General features: G+C 44.2%; 1 protein-coding gene across 5 annotated transcripts in view; it reads left to right on the top strand.

Moving 5' to 3' along the window:
* Positions 1 to 16,685, top strand: part of SEPTIN9 (septin 9) — a 417,355-nt gene that overhangs the window by 360,756 nt on the left and 39,914 nt on the right. The window contains exon 1 of one of the 5 annotated variants that reach the window (XM_069752125.1): positions 1,327 to 1,446. The exons of the other annotated variants lie outside the window; for them this stretch is intronic. The gene's annotated coding sequence lies outside the window, so the exon portion shown is untranslated. Of the gene's footprint in view, positions 1 to 1,326; positions 1,447 to 16,685 lie in introns of those variants that run through there. 5 annotated transcript variants of the gene reach the window in all.

Below are 16,685 nucleotides of genomic sequence, written 5' to 3'. Positions count from 1 at the left end.
ATGTTTCTATTATACTTTTCCTCTGATAGTTCCTCTCCTGGTTTCGGCTTACAAATACTGAGGTAAAATACTGAACGTGTGGCGTTATTCCTCGTCCTGTGGATATTCTATGGATAGGGGATAACTTAGGGTATGTGTTATTTCTGGTAGCGGTTTTTTTTCCTGAAGGGTCTTTTTTTTACATTTTTATTGTCTCCCGAGCCTTTTCTGACATTTTTGACTGACTGCGTTTTTTTTTAAAGCATTTTCCTGCATCTTTTTTATTGCTGTCTTCGGGACTTTTTTTTAACTCCAACATTGAAGAAACCACTAGCGTTTTTTTCAGCAAAATGCCCGGGGGTCTTTTGAGGCTTGCCGTTGACAAGTACCAAGGGTCCTCAGAGCAGAACGCACCTAAAACGGACCTCACTTCTATAACCACTCCGCGCCTATGGAAACCTGGAGCAATAAGGCTTCTTTCACACTAGCGTCGGGCCCGGCCCGTCGCAGTGCGTCGGGCCGAGGTTACCGACGCTAGCGTTGCCTCCGCCGCACAACGGGTGCAGCGGATGCTGCTTTTCAGCGCATCCGCTGCCCCATTGTGAGGTGCGGGGAGGTGGGGGAGGAGTTCCGGCCGCGCATGCGCGGTCGGAAAAGACGGTCCGTCGGCTGCAAAAAATGTTACATGGAACGTTTTTTGCGGCCGACGGTCGGCCGAAAAACGGCGCAACCGTCGCGCGACGGTTGCGACGTGTGGCAATCCGTCGCAATGCGTCGCGTAATGTTAGTCAATGGAGAAAAAACGCATCCTGCAAACACTTTTGCAGGATGCGTTTTTTCTGCAAAACGACGCATTGTGACGGATTGCAGTTAACGCTAGTGTGAAAGTAGCCTAAGACGCTGAGAAGCCTGACCATGTGAACAGCAGGCGGTTTTCCCACAGAAGTGCATGTGGTCTGCCGTCTGAGTGCGGCTTTTTCAGGCACCTGACAGCGGAGTGCCTGAGAAACACGTGCTGTGCACACACTCTGTAAAGCAAGCAGAGGTAGTGAGAGCAGAGACAGAGTCTATGGGAGAAGTGTGTGAGCTCTTTATGGTGGACAGTGCCCATCTTCCCGCCGGGCACCTGACTAGGTGTCGGAAAGTTACTAATCAGAGACGAGACATCTCCGGAGAAGAGGCGACCCCACACTGAGTGCAGCACAAGGCACAACCTGCAAGGGGGCATGCTGCAGCCCGGACTGCTGGACACGTGACCGCACCGCGCACCTATCAGCGGCCGGGGATCCGGCCGGAGGACCCTGCTGCCCGTTAACCCTCTCCGCGCCGAGGCCCCGCCCCGCCACCCATGTGACAGGGGGTGTGGCCGCGCGTCTCCGGCGCTCAGCTTCAGATCGCAGTAGTGCTCGGTGTGTGCTCCGGGTGATCCTGCGCTGCCGCCGCCGCCGCTGCCCGGGGGTCTCTGGGGTAAGTTGGTACGGCCCTGCAGCGTGTGCTGGGAGGAGTCACGGATTCTGCCATGCACTGATGAATAGGGCTCGTACCATATGCATGTGCAAGGGGGTGGGGGAGCGGCTATTAAAAGCCATGCTCTGCAACTTGGGGGATTTACTGAGCCCAGTGCTGGTGCAGGGGACGAGCGATCTCTGCAGGCCATGGATTTGGGAGGGAACCTACAGAATGATGGATGTTAACCCATTCTATCATTGGGGGCATTGTCATCTGCTGGCTGCACAGTGCCATCATGGCACGGGAGGAATACCTGAGTGCTGCCTATAGAGCTGTACCTGGTGACGTCATCCTGGCACTTGGCTGCTAGGTGGCACAGCTTTGGCACCAGGGCCCAGGATCCTCTGTGCGCCACCATTTATGGATAATGACTTTTAATAAGACATATTGTGGACCTGTAACCCTTTAGTGAATCTTTCCGGAGCGAGGATTAGATTCTGCAATGCTACAGGGGAAAACATAAGTCTGCAGCTGCATCACGCCAGCCATACCAATGATGGGCCTAATGCAGCTGCCTAGGGCATCAGGGGTTAAATGCATCTATACACGATTACGTTTCTTTATTTTGAATTTTCCAGTTTCCGCCTAAACCTGTGTAAATCCTCCGGGGTAATCAGCAAAGCGGCTATGCATTCTCCATAACTGGTTTTGGGTTGTAAAATGTATATTTGTCATAACCAGCGCCTGAGGGTAAGGAATCTTAGCACCTGCGCATCTGCCTGCACATGGCGGTGCGAGGAGCTGATGACAGCGCCAGGAGTCTTGTCAAATATCAAGGCAAGGGGCACCCCAAAAGAAATGTCATTGGGAGGACTGTCAGTCAATGAGTGGCCCCGAGCAGCCATACAATGCCTTAATGTATGCGATGGGGCTTTCATGAATTCTAATGAGACCACTGCCAGTCCAGCCGGGTATAATTCTGCGGCAGGTGGCCTTAGTGATGTGGGAAAATATGTTCATCCTACACAGTTAAAAGATTGTTTGTGCAATTTGCATGGAATCTGATCTGTCATAAATCTCAGAGCACCACTTCTTGGGAATTGTAACCCCCGAATTTGGGTGTCGCTGGATTCCCTCTATATAGTCCCAGTGCAATAACCTTTGTTGGAAAGAATGTGATTAATCAGCATTGTAATATCTGGAACATCTGTACATTTGTCCCCTTTAGGATCGCGCTTTCTACCAAGCCGTCATTATTTGGCTATGGCATCGCATCCCCATTCAGTAATATGGCAGCCAGCGCTATTGTGAGTAGTCTCGCACCTCCATGGCACCTATACTGCAGAGCATGGAGCGCTTCTCTGCACGCTAATTAGCAATGGGCTCCAAGTGACCTCAGTTGCTTGCCTGTATCTCCCCTCCGATGGATGAGAATGGTAAATGATATGGATCCCTTTCCTCCTCACCCTACATCTGAGGTCTGTGGCAGCTTCCTGTTCAGAGAGAGAAGACACAGACCTCACCCTCTTCACCCCCTCCTCTTCTTCTCCCCACCATTCTCAGATTCTCTCCTGGTTAATCTCTGCAATCTGCCAAAAAGGCACACATCCTCCCAAGCAGCCTATTGTGTAACCTCTTCCAGGTCATGCTGTCCTGCTCTGATTGTCAATGGCTTGTAGTATTTAACTACATTCAACACATAATATTCTGGATACAAGATTTTTTTTTTGTCTGCTTTGATTATTGGGTTATTCTGATGCATTACTGCCTGTAGATCAATTTTGAGTGAAAACGCACAACCCCTTTAAGGCCCCTTTCACACATCAGTTTTTTGCTATCAGTTGCAATCCGTCGAATTTTGAAAAAAAACGAATCCAGCGACTGATGCCACCGGATCTGTTTTTTTTTTTTCTCATAGACTTGTTTTAGCGACATTGCGACGGATGGCCTCACGTTTCATTCGTCGTTTGCCAGATCCATCTTTTTCTCATAGACTTGTATTAGCAACGGATTGTGACAGATGGCCTCACCTTTCATTCATCGTTTATTGTTTGTCCAGAGGCCGGAGACAACGGACAAAGTAACGTTTTTTGTGTAAGTCGAAAAATCGGACGGTGACGGAACCGACGCCGTCCGTCGTTTGCTCGAATGGAAGCCTATGGGCGCTGGCTCCGTCAAATGACAGAATCCGGCGACGGATTCGTTTTTTTTTTGAGTATCCTCCGATTTATTTAGGATCCAATTAGCCAGATCCGCTAGTTGGATCCATTGAAAAAAAACAAATCAGTCGCATCAGTTTTTCACAATCTGCGACCGATCCGTCGAGCCAACGGATTGTGACCGATGGCAAAAAACTGATGTGTGAATGGGGCCTAAGGCTTCTTTCACGCTTCAGTTGTTTGGCGTCAGTCTGCTCCGACGTCATGACGGATCGACGGATCCATCACAATTGTTGAGAAAACGGTTCTAACAGATCCGGTTTTTTGACGCATCCGTGTATCTGGGAAAAGTATCTACTTTTTGGAGCATGCTCAATTGAAAAAGCGGATTGGGGTGACTGATCCGCCGAATGACGGTCGCGACGGATCCGTCGCCCATAGGCGGCCATTCTAGGAAATGGCGGACGCGACGGATCCGTCATGAACCGCCCTTTCGGCACAGACAAAAAACGTTGCCATGTCCGTCAATGTCTAGATGACGTCTGCCAAATTTCAACGGATCCGTCACATGGCGGATGGAACGGACGACCATCCGCCACAATCCGTCGCTAATGCAAGTCTATGGGAAAATAGCGGATCCGCCCAAAAAAAAAAATGGCGGATCCGCTATTTGATGAAAACGGCGGATTCAAACTGACGCCAAAAGACTGAAGTGTGAAAGAGGCCTAAGCTGCCAATAATCATATCATGCCGGATGAAGGCTTTGGCTTGGAGATATCAGCACTGGCAACCCACATTGACATGTTTTCTCTTAAGAATTGGCTCCTGCTGACGGCACATCTCAAGGGGACACAATAAACGATTGGTTGGAAAAGTCCATCATGGCAAACCCTACAGGTTTTTTTTTGTCAGTGATGGACGTGTGTGTATATACACAAGCCCAAAATATATAAAACATTTTATTTTTTTTATTTAAAAACTCAATCTACTGCTTAAGATGCCAGAATAAAGTACATGTATTTATTTAACGCTGGGAAGATTGCACTTCTAATCAGACGTGAAAGTAGAAGATCTTGACCTTGTTCTGTCGGGAGAGTGGCGATAAGTTGTGGTCAGAAGGTAACAATACAGTTGGTTGTATAACATCTTTAACATCTTTAAGGGCACATGGAGGCAAATTTAGGATAACTATAACCTTTTAATTATTTCTTGGCCCTCAGCAATAACTTTTGCGTTCTGTTAAGGTTTGTAGGACCTCGAAGACCAACACATGGAGTTATCCATTTTCTCGTCTTCTGTTGGTTGAGTAGAATATTTCTTTCCACCAGCAGCCAATTGTGACGTGCATATACGGTAATATGTTTCCTTGTTTGCCGATGTCTATATCCTAAGGATAATTCAAACGTTATGAATGCCTGACATACTGCTCTCGTGGAACAGGCTTATACAACTTTCCGTTTAGAAGTCTCAGACTACAAACTTACCACTTCTTTATCAACACACTGAAACTTCAGTTAGAAAAGTAGTTTCACAATGACTTCAGTTAGCCGATGTTGCAGCAAGACACATTTGTAGCACCTAGTCACGCCTGTATTTTCAGTTAAACCTGGAAGGTCTTACTTTGTTGTTTTGTGAAAAAAACAAAAAGCAACATGGTCCTGAACTAGTGACATAACTGTCTGGTAAGGCCTCTTTCACACATCTGTTTTTTTAGAATTAGTCACAATCCGTCAAAGTGTTGAAAAGACTGATCCTGTGCTGACTGTAAAAAAAAACAAAAAAAAAACGGATGCACTGGATCCGTTTTTTTTTATGGATCCGTTGAAATAGTTGCAGCCGGAATTTAAAGAGAGAGATATTTTCCAGAAAGGAAAAATGGGTTCCGGGCATGCTCGGTTGCAAAACAAACGGCATCTGTCACTGGAACCCATCTTCTGAGGACAGCGATTTATCCTGCACCCATAGGCTTCCATTATAGCCAATGATGGATGCCGCAGGATCCATCGCTGTGTGTCTTTTCGACGTACACAAAAAACGTTAGTATGTGCGTTGTCTCCGTCCGACGGATCCGTCAAACGACGGATGAAACGGAAAGCCATCTGTCACAATCCGTCGCTAATACAAGTCTATGGGAAAAAAACGGATCCAGCAGCAACATTTGCTGGATCCATTTTTTTTCTAAAAACTACGGATTGTGAGTGATTCTAAAAAACGGAAGTGTGAAAGAGGCAGAGTTGGTTTAGTCAGCAGTTTTTATGCACAAGATAATGATTCTTGCTAATGCCAAGTTCATGCATCTGTAATATGACATTCCTAGACGTCTGTGACCATGCTGGACCCCGTTATAGAAGCCTGTGACCATGCTGGACCCCGTTATAGAAGCCTGTGACCATGCTGGACCCAGTTATAGAAGCCTGTGACCATGCTGGACCCCGTTATAGAAGCCTGTGACCATGCTGGACCCGTTATAGAAGCCTGTGACCATGCTGGACCCCGTTATAGAAGCCTGTGACCATGCTGGACCCCGTTATAGAAGCCTGTGACCATGCTGGACCCCTTTATAGAAGCCTGTGACTATGCTGGACCCCGTTATAGAAGCCTGTGACAATGCTGGACCCCGTTATAGAAGCCTGTGACCATGCTGGACCCCGTTATAGAAGCCTGTGACCATGCTGGACCCCGTTATAGAAGCCTGTGACCATGCTGGACCCCGTTATAGAAGCCTGTGACCATGCTGGACCCCGTTATAGAAGCCTGTGACCATGCTGGACCCCTTTATAGAAGCCTGTGACTATGCTGGACCCCGTTATAGAAGCCTGTGACAATGCTGGACCCCGTTATAGAAGCCTGTGACCATGCTGGACCCCGTTATAGAAGCCTGTGACCATGCTGGACCCCGTTATAGAAGCCTGTGACCATGCTGGACCCCGTTATAGAAGCCTGTGACCATGCTGGACCCCTTTATAGAAGCCTGTGACTATGCTGGACCCCGTTATAGAAGCCTGTGACAATGCTGGACCCCGTTATAGAAGCCTGTGACAATGCTGGACCCCGTTATAGAAGCCTGTGACCATGCTGGACCCCGTTATAGAAGCCTGTGACCATGCTGGACCCCGTTATAGAAGCCTGTGACCATATGAAGGCATGCAGTACTCTATTCTGTCAGATTCCTAAGGTAGAATATCTCTATAATATGGTGCTGTACATCACCACACTGACGCACATTGCAGTAATATGTCCAAAAGTTATAGAGGTATGTGCCTGGTAACAAGCTGGGCATATTCCTCAGCTGACTGCGGCAACATAAGAAATGTTCTCCAGTCACTTTGTTGGAATTTATGCCAACTCTGTGGGTAAATTATGATAAACTTGTTGGACGTGCTAGTTGTTGCTCCTTTTTGACTAAACTCCACCCATGTTTAAAAAATAAATAAATTAAAAATAACGAGCGCTCACAAAGTTTTTGTGCAATGACATGTTGCACAAAAATATAACTTTTTAAACTGTTATCCCGGGAATGTTGCAAAAAATAATGAATTGGAGCCTAAGAGTCTAGCGTTTTACCAATAAAGTAGACCTGTACCTCTTATTCAGGAGTGGAGAGAGTCGAAGGCATATGCACAGTGGTCTTGTATGCACAGATTCTTGCACAGTTAGATGTTGACTTCCATATTTGATGTGATCCATAATAATGGGAGGTAATTTAACAGAATATAGGTGTCTGTCTCTTGAGAGACACTCATTGTATATCCATCAAAAGTGGTCCCATCTCTGGAATTCGCGCCTTCCTCCATAACTGTGAGCTCGCATGGCCATGAATGGAGACACTTCTCCAGTCACTGGTTGTCGGACGTGGGCTGGAATTGGAGATGGTGAGACCCCGGTTCTGGAGGTATATATCGTTCCCACTTGTGATTTCTGCACCTTCTAGATTTTTAGTTCATATTCTATGAATGCCTAAATTTCTGGCTTATGGAATCAATGTCTGTTATGAGGTAACCACTTTAACGTGATCTTCCAACCCTAGCTAAATTGTAAATATATACATTTCCAATTCATAGTCACTATAACTTCTCTGCTGCCGGGGCTTCGGTCTCTAATTTCCAAAATGGAGATACATGGGGAGCGCCGTGGAAAGTCTGGACCATGCCTCCCACTGTCCCTCTGTTATGAGATGGGCAGATCAGCATTCTCATAGGTGGTCCGTCCCACACTTGGCAAAGGGCTCTGCACAGCACTCCCCACATTTAATATGGGGATGGAGGGTCGCTCACTTTCACGTGATTGTTTTTGCTATGAAAATAATTGACTGGATATAAAAATGAATCAATCCTATAGAGAAGTGGTCTTCTGTAGTCCATCATTGTCATTGGCGATTGAATCTGTATTGCTTTTTACTTTGAGATTAGTTTATAGTGGAGTCGTTTCTTTACTAAAGCTTCCCATCTGCCTTTCTAGTCCTGTTTATAACCAAAATCTACAAAGGAAATGTTGACCAAAAATCCGATTTCATAAACCGGCCCTAACAAGAAGCTTCTGCTATAGTCTATAATATACCTGGACTTCATTATGTGGAGACCATCAGGATCACTTCGCTGCTTTCGGTCCCCCCACATGCTGTTCTGCAGCTTTTCTTTTTCTTCCCCTCTACGTCTGGTATGTAGGAGCCTATATATATATGTATACAACTGGTACCTCAGAACACATGGTTGCATTTAAATAAGTTTCACAGGCCTGTATAAGGAAGTGCTAAACCTCCCTGGTGTGTCCCTTCTACCCCCCCCAAGGACCTCTTTTATTCTTCCTTCCCTAGGGCAAGCCTCTCCTTCCCTTCCTCCCCCAGCACAGCCCCACATCCTCTCCTGGACCAGCTGGCGCAGGATAAGGAAAGGTCACTATTGTTGCTCTTTAATGGGTGCTGCTCACGGCCTGGTACTTGGGTGCCTTCAGCACTAAGACTCTTTTATGTGACTCTTTCTTAGTAAAGAGTAAACTTGTTTTCCTATTTGCCATCAGAGCAGGATCTAAGCTGTTAATGTAAACTTGTTGTGTAACCAGCCATGTTCACACTCCATCTTCTATTAGTTCAGTGATAAAATAATTTCTATTATTAGTGTTTAGTATCGGGCAGTCTACAGTCCCATAGTGCTATAATCTTGTGCAATATCAAGAAGTACCGGTACATTTAGGGGATTTTCAACTTAATTGCTTCAATATGTCCAGACCTGCAGTAAAACGCAACAGTCTCGCATACGTACAGTGCCTTGCGAAAGTATTCAGCTCCCTGGAACTTTTCAACCTTTTCCCACATATCATGCTTCAAACATAAAGATACCAAATGTACATGTTTGGTGAAGAATCAACAACAAGTGGAACACAATTGTGAAGTTGAACGAAATTTATTGGTTATTTGAAATGTTTGTGGAAATTCAAAAACTGAAAAGTGGGGCGTGCAATATTATTCGGCCCCTTTACTTTCAGTGCAGCAAACTCACTGCAGAAGTTCATTGTGGATCTCTGAATGATCCAGTGTTGTCCTAAATGCCTAATGATGATAAATATGATCCACCTGTGTGTAATCAAGTCTCCGTATAAATGCACCTGCTCTGTGATGGTCTCAGGGTTCTGTTTGAAGCACAGAGAGCATCATGAAGACTAAGGAACACAACAGGCAGGTCCGTGATACTGTTGTGGAGAAAAAGCCGGATTTGGATACAAAATGACTTCCAAAACTGGGAGAAGCTTCACAAAAAAAAATGAAAAACAACAAAAATGCTTAAGGTGCTTTCACACGGAGTTTTGTCCCTCGTCTAAACTCTCCCCCTATACTGGATTTGGGTGTATGAGCCAACGGTGCCATTGATGATAACAACCTGTGCTCTGCTGTCCATCATTTTTGGGTGTATACGACTGCTGGGGGCAGATACTCGAATGTAGTAAATCGCAATTTTCTCCGGTTTGCACAGCTGCTCCTGTCCTTTTCTGGCTCACATAACGCCTATTCCGATTTGCCAGATCACATTACGGTCTATGTATGAGCCAGGAGTCGCTATTGTAATGTAACCCTATAAAACCTACTTCTGACGCTCCACAGACTGAGATTGTAAGAGCCTTGTGTGATCCCGAGAGCCTTAACTTGAGTCATGGGACTCGGAAGAGGACCAGAGCTCTACTGGGCACCAGAGAAAATGGCGATCGGTGAGGATTTTAATACACTTACAGTAATGGTTAAGCCCTTAAATTGGGAGTGTTTCTTTATGGAAAAAAAAGTTATTATTAAGGTTGAAGGAAGACTATAAGTCCATCTAGTTCAACCCATAGCCTAACCTAACATGCCCTAACATGTTGATCCAGAGGAAGGCAAAAAAAAAAAACCCCATGTGGCAAAGAGCTTCACACTGGGGAAAAAAATTCCTTCCCGACTCCACATACGGCAATCAGACTAGCTCCCCGGATCAACGCCCTTTCAAGGAATCTAGTATATATACCCTGTACCATTATACTTTTCAAGAAAGGCATCCAGTCCCCTCTTAAATTTTTGTAATGAATCACTCATTACAACATCATACGGCAGAGAGTTCCATAGTCTCACTGCTCTTACAGTAAAGAATCCATGTCTGTTATTATGCTTAAACCTTCTTTCTTCCAGACGTAGAGGATGCCCCCTTGTCCCTGTCTCAGGTCTATGATTAAAAAGATCATCAGAAAGGTCTTTGTACTGTCCCCTCATATATTTATACATTAAAATAAGATCACCCCTTAGCCTTCGTTTTTCAAAAATAAATGGCCCCAAGTGTAATAACCTGTCTTGGTATTGCAGACCCCCCAGTCCTCTAATAACCTTGGTCGCTCTTCTCTGCACCCACTCCAGTTCAGCTATGTCTTTCTTATACACCGGAGACCAGAACTGTGCACAGTATTCTAAGTGTGGTCGAACTAGTGACTTGTATAGAGGTAAAATTATATTCTCCTCATGAGCATCTATGCCTCTTTTAATGCATCCCATTATTTTATTTGCCTTTGTAGCAGCTGCCTGACACTGGCCACTGAATTTAAGTTTGTCATCCACCCATACACCCAGGTCTTTTTCATTGACGGTTTTGCCCTGAGTTTTAGAATTAATCACATAGTTATACATCTTATTACTTCTACCCAAGTGCATGACCTTACATTTATCCCCATTAAAGCTCATTTGCCATTTATCAGCCCAAGCTTCTAGTTTACATAAATTAAATGTAAAGCGCTGCGGAATATGTTAGCGCTATATAAAAAATAAAGATTATTATTATCCTGTAATATAGAATTGTCCTCCTCTGTATTGATTACCCTGCAGAGTTTAGTGTCATCTGCAAATATTGAAATTCCACTCTGTAGTCCCCCTACAAGATCATTAATAAATATGTTAAAAAAAGAGGGCCCAATACTGACCCCTGTGGTACCCCACTGCTAACCGTGACCCAGTCCGAGTGTGCTCCATTAATAACCACCCTTTGTTTCCTATCCCTGAGCCAGCTCTTAACCCACTTACACGTATTTTCACCTATCCCCATTACTCTCATTTTATGTATCAACCTTTTGTGTGGCACCGTATCAAAAGCTTTTGAAAAGTCCATATACACTACGTCCACTGGGTTCCCTTGGTCCAGTCCGGAACTTACCTCTTCATAGAAATTGATCAAATTAGTCTGACAAGAACGGTCCCTAGTAAACCCATGTTGGTATTGGGTCATGAGGTTATTCCTCTTCAGATACTCCAGTATAGCATCCCTTAGAATGCCCTCCAGAATTTTACCCACAGTAGAGGTTAAGCTTACTGGCCTATAATTACCGAGTTCAGTTTTTGTTCCCTTTTTGAATATTGGCACCACATTTGCTATACGCCAGTCCTGTGGTACAGACCCTGTTATTATCGAGTCTTTAAAGATTAAAAATAATGGTCTATCAATGACTGTACTTAATTCCTGCAGTACTCGGGGGTGCATCCCTTCCGGGCCCGGAGATTTGTCAATTTTAGTGATTTTTAGACGCCGCCGTACTTCCTGCTGGGTTAAGCAGGTGACATTTAATGGGGAATTTTTGTTATCACTGATCATATTGTCTGCCATGGGATTTTCTTGTGTAAATACTGATGAAAAAAAGGCTTTTTCCTCATCCACCATTTCACCCAGACTATATTTAAGGGGGCCAACACTATCATTTTTTAGTTTCTTACTATTTATGTAGTTAAAGAATATTTTGGGATTATTTTTACTCTCTCTGGCAATGAGTCTCTGTCTCAATCTTTGCTGCCTTGATTTGCATTTTACAGAATTTATTTAATTTTCTGTATTTATTTAATGCCTCATCACTACCTACTTCCTTTAATTCTCTAAATGCTTTCTTTTTGTCACTTATTGCGCCCCTTACAGCTCTATTTAGCCATATTCGTTAAATTTAAAAACTCATCCAAAAACTCCCCAATAGAGGAGAGTTTCTTGAAGCAGTTTTCACTAGAAAACTCAGTTTTTTTGACCCACAAAAATGGCGTGAACATACCCTTACTGTTATGGCAGTTTACATGGCGATTACCCTGAACTGTACTAATCCTGCATCCTTCTCAACTAGTGTGGTTTTTTTTCTTTTTAGAGCTTAAAATAATCCTGCAGTGTATTTAGAATTTTCAGCACTGATGTCACCATGGCATTGTCTCCTCTTTCTCCATGAATGTACGATACACTTATTACTATAAGAGGCTGCTTCCATTAATCACTCACCTCATACACTAGATTAGCGGATAAATCTTTGTGATGGAAACGTTAGGTTTATTTAATGGTTGTGACTGTTCTGTAATGAAGGTGTATTGTCACTTATCTACCTCATATCAAGGCGTTGGCCTGAGGACATGGGGATTTGGCAGGAACTTGATGTAACTGCAGATCACTGTCCTGCAGGCTGCGATCGGTTTGCAGGAGAACAAGATGAAACTTATTTCTGGGCTGGGAATAAAAAAAAAATAAATCTGACTATTTAACCCTTGACTCTGCAATTGCACCTATGACTTGTATAGAGTTTAGGGTATGCAATAATCAAGATTTTTTTTTTTTTGTTGGTTTGTCAGGGAAGATGGTGTGGAAACAGCTATGGGTTAAGAACTGTACTGTTTGCCATTGTCAAGTGTCATTTCTTGACACTACGTGAGCAAATAAAACTGAAGTACGGTACTTGCAACCATCATTACTGTAGCTCGGCCAGGTCAGATTATCTGGTCATGGGAAACGAAAAAGTTACCACAGGAGACCGCCCAGTATATCACCTCATGGAACATATTTGCACATAAGCAGAAAAGTTTTGTTTGTTTTTTGTTTTTTACCTCAGTAGCTCCATGTTGGGCATCTTTCAATGCTGCGGCCCTGTTGACTCTTGTATTGAGTTAAATTTGTCTGGCCTTTTAGAAGAATATGCTGTTTTTGTATATGAAGCAGCTACTGGATAGCAAGTCGTCTTTTGAGAGGACATGATGAACTTGTTCATGTAAATGGCCCATACAAAATTATGGTCAAAATCGGTTTCATGTAAAACCCCCTCAAAAGACATGAGGGCTCTCCCTCCATCTGGCAAATGAATGGATCAATTTCCAAAATAAAATAAGTTTATGACTGTTTAGCCCAGTGGATCGAGGCTTGGGTCCAGTTATCTCTTTGGGGTGGGCTGGATAATGTGTCGGGGTTGTATATTTACCCCAATCCCTTTATCGTTTCCCATCATCCCACAGTTGCCCTTGATGGGACCCATGTCTTCTTCCAACCATATTAACTAATGGTTTACCCTATTAAGCTGATGTAAAGAAATGTTGGATGAGATGACACCCTGCCTTTATCTACACCTTGTCCTTCATACATCCCTTTTAATGACCCTCACAAATGTCAGCGCTTTTAGTAAATCTACTACCTTATGCATGTAACCTGTACAATGGCACATGTATCTTATATGGCCTCTATTTGGGATGCATAGGAACTCTGTGCCACTGCAGGGGTTGACAGAGGTGCATCCAAAGCAGGTGAAATTGTGTATTATGATGAACTGTTACATCTTATAGGGCCACATACTGTTTATGCACAGGGGCCCTCTTTTGTCTGTCGGCTCCTGTGCCACTGTGTGGTTCATTGTGCGGCCCCCTTTTCTTCATAGCACCTAGAGCAGAATGTGAGCCCCTGTAATATATCATCAAAGGGGTTCTTGAGATCATTTTGCCTTCATTACATGTTATTCATTTATAATAATGAGGTACATTCCATCTATCAGTTCCTTTTTCACCACCCCCCCCCTTTTGATAAAGTTCTTTCAGTAAGTGGTGGTAACCTTCTAGATGATTCTTCAGTATGTCATGTGATGAGGCAGATTTTGGTAACAGGACTTTGATTGGCAGTTGTCAGTTTAGGCGGGAAATTGGCATCAATTTAAACGTCTGCTTTCTGGCTGTAGAGTTGTCTGACTGAAGATTTCTACACTGAAGCATCTCCCACCCACCCGCCCTATTTTAATTGTTATTTGTTTTCTTGTTGCAGTGTTTCTTTTGAGGGGGTCACCCAGCTAATGCTGGGTGGACAGGATTTTAATGTAAGGAGGTAATTTTTGCTATCTACTATATAATTGTCTAAGGGTCACTTCTGTCTGTCACAGATATTCATTGGTTGCGGCCTCTGTCTGTCATGGAAATCCAAGTCGCTGATTGGTTGTGGCTGTTTTGCCGCGGCAAATCGGCGACGGGCACAGTCCGGAAGAAAATGGCCGCTCCTTCCTCCCCGCAGTCAGTGCCCGTCATCCGCATATTCCCCTCCGGTCAGCACTCACACAGGGTTAACGGCAACGTTGACCACGGTGTAACGCACTCGGTTAACACTGCTATTAACCCTGTGTGACCAACTTTTCACTATTCATGCGGCCTATGCAGCATGAATAGTAATAAGATCTAATGTTAAAAATAATAAAAAAAATAAAAAATTGTGTTATACTCGCCGTCCGTCGGCCCCTCGGATCCACAACAGGCCTTTCCCACTCGCGATGCTCCGGTAACCGGTCCATGCTGCGATCTCGCGAGATGATGACGTAGCGGTCTCACTAGACCGCTACATCATCATCTCGCGAGACCGCAATGGAACCGGAGCGCGCGAGGACCATCGGTAACCGGCCGCTTCGATTGGGAGGCTCCGGAAGGTGAGTATGTAACTATTTTTAATTTTAATTCTTTTTTTTAACAGGGATATGGTGCATACTACGTGACTGGGCAGTATACTACGTGACTGGGCAGTATACTACGTGACTGGGCAGTATACTACGTGACTGGGCAGTATACTACGTGTCTGGGCAGTATACTACGTGTCTGGGCAGTATACTACGTGTCTGGGCAGTATACTACGTGTCTGGGCAGTATACTACGTGTCTGGGCAGTATACTACGTGTCTGGGCAGTATACTACGTGTCTGGGCAGTATACTACGTGTCTGGGCAGTATACTACGTGTCTGGGCAGTATACTACGTGTCTGGGCAGTATACTACGTGGCTGGGCAGTATACTACGTGGCTGGGCAGTATACTACGTGGACATGCATATTCTAGAATACCTGATGCGTTAGAATCGGGCCACCATCTAGTATTAAATATTTGATTAAAATGTATTATTATTTGAATTTACTTTAGGTAACCATAAATAAGCACCGCGGCCCTTATGCCAATTTCTGTTTTGTGTCTCCGAATTTTTTATTTACATGATATTTAGACTGACAAGTTATAGGCAAGTATGAGCCCATGCCTCTGTCATATTACATGCAATACTGCATCCCACAATTATTCTCATGGAATCTGTAAAATGAAGAAAATCAATTTTCTATGTAAAATTTAAAGGTGGAATGGCTTCAAAATTATTCCTCAAAAGCACATTTTATAAGTACAATTGTTTATAGTACGACCGAATGTCAGGAAAAGAAAGTACACACGTAGATAGGAGAAAAAAGGATCATCCCCACGCTGCCGCAAGAAGAATTTCAAAAATTGTAGAGGTTTTCAACGTGGTTTATTCTACGTGTTTCAGGGTTCAGGTGACCCCTTCATCAGGACATACCACAAATATTGTACCGTATTGTATTGGTACAATATTTGTGGTATGTCCTGATGAAGGGGTCACCTGAACCCTGAAACGCGTAGAATAAACCACGTTGAAAACCTCTACAATTTTTTAAATTCTTCTTGCGGCAGCGCAGGGATGATCCTTTTTTCTCCTATCTAAGTGTGTGCTTCAATCAGGTCCTGCACTGACCTGTGGATCTGCAGCAGCCGCCATTAATATATGTCCTTCCTTTAATCTCACCAGGTGAGTAGTTTTCTTGGTGGGCAACTTTGTGTAACGTTTGATAAGACCCTATTTGCGCTTTTGTGTCTCCCTCTTTTCACTGACTAGGAAAAGAAAGTAACACATTCATACTTGTACCACAATATGCTTAGAAAATCATGCATGGCATTGACTTGTCCTTCCTGTCTTAAGTGGTTTTCAGCCTATGTGAGGGACTCTGCTGATCAGTTAATTTTAATTTAATTTGCCAGTCAGCAGATTGCAATTTTTTTTTTCTTTTTATTATTATGGTTGTATGTGTATTGGGGAATTGGGATGTGTGCAATTCCTGAATACATAGTGTGTGTATGGTAGCCTTAATGTGCACATATCAAGATTATGTGCCAATGCTGCGGAAGTGTCCGCAGCATTTCCGCAACTCCCTGCCGCGGGTAAAATGCATGCAGAATTCGCATGCATTTTCCCGCAAAACACAAGCGTTTTGCAAGCGTTTTTAGCGATCTGTAGCATCGCTTGGAAAAGTGATTGACAGTTTTGTCACACTTGTCAGGCATAGTGCTTGACAATTGTGACCAACTTTTTACTATTGATGCTGCCCATGCAGCATCAATAGTAAAAGGGAGAATGCTAAAAAAAAATTAAATATGGTTATTCTCGCCTCCCGATGGCCCCCGATCTCCTCAGCGGCGCTCCCGGTACTTTCCGTTCCCAGGGATGCTTTGCGCGAAGGAACTTTGTGATGTCACGGTCGCGTGACCGCGTCGTCATCTCAGG

The sequence above is a fragment of the Ranitomeya imitator genome, chromosome 2 (assembly GCF_032444005.1).
Source record: "Ranitomeya imitator isolate aRanImi1 chromosome 2, aRanImi1.pri, whole genome shotgun sequence".
NCBI lineage: Eukaryota > Metazoa > Chordata > Amphibia > Anura > Dendrobatidae > Ranitomeya > Ranitomeya imitator.
This window is presented reverse-complemented; position numbering and strand designations above follow the sequence as displayed.